We start from the raw sequence: 649 nt of genomic DNA on the forward strand, positions 1-649 counted from the left end.
TTTTTTATTTATTTTTTTTTTTTTAAATTTTTTTTGTGTCTGTCATCACCTTTTAGGACAGTAAAAGTGCTAGGATTTTCTTCAATAGTACCTTTTCTGATAGGAAAGTGAATCTAGTTGGTACTTTGGGGGGGTCAAAAGTAAAATTTGTCCAATAGTTTCCAAAAGCGCAGTGAAAAACAAAAGAAAAATTAAGGAAAAACGGGAATTTTTACGCAAAATCTGTTTTCGAGAAAATTGATTTTGGTTTTTGGTGTAACTTTAAAACGAATGACTGTAGATACATGAAATTTTCACTGGTTGTTTATATTTCCATTTTCTATACATGATAACATTTTCAAAATATTTTGATTTGTTTTGAGCTGTTTACGGACAATTTCAGTTTCCAATTTCATTAATTTTTTTTTCTATGAATGTCAATAAAACTTTATTTGTTGAGTAAAAATACTTGAAAATATAATACAAGGCTCCTACTATATTGTTACAATGAGATTTTAAAAATATTAAAAATCCTTTGTCACAGTTTTTTTTTATAATCATTTAAAGTTCAAAAATTGACAAAATATGTAAAAATCACGAAAATTAGCAAATTATTTTGAATTAATAATTCGTAAAAATTTTTCTTTTTAGAACTAAGATTTAAAATGTA

This window comes from Acyrthosiphon pisum, chromosome A2, assembly GCF_005508785.2.
Source record: "Acyrthosiphon pisum isolate AL4f chromosome A2, pea_aphid_22Mar2018_4r6ur, whole genome shotgun sequence".
In the NCBI taxonomy this organism is placed as follows: Eukaryota; Metazoa; Arthropoda; class Insecta; order Hemiptera; family Aphididae; genus Acyrthosiphon; species Acyrthosiphon pisum.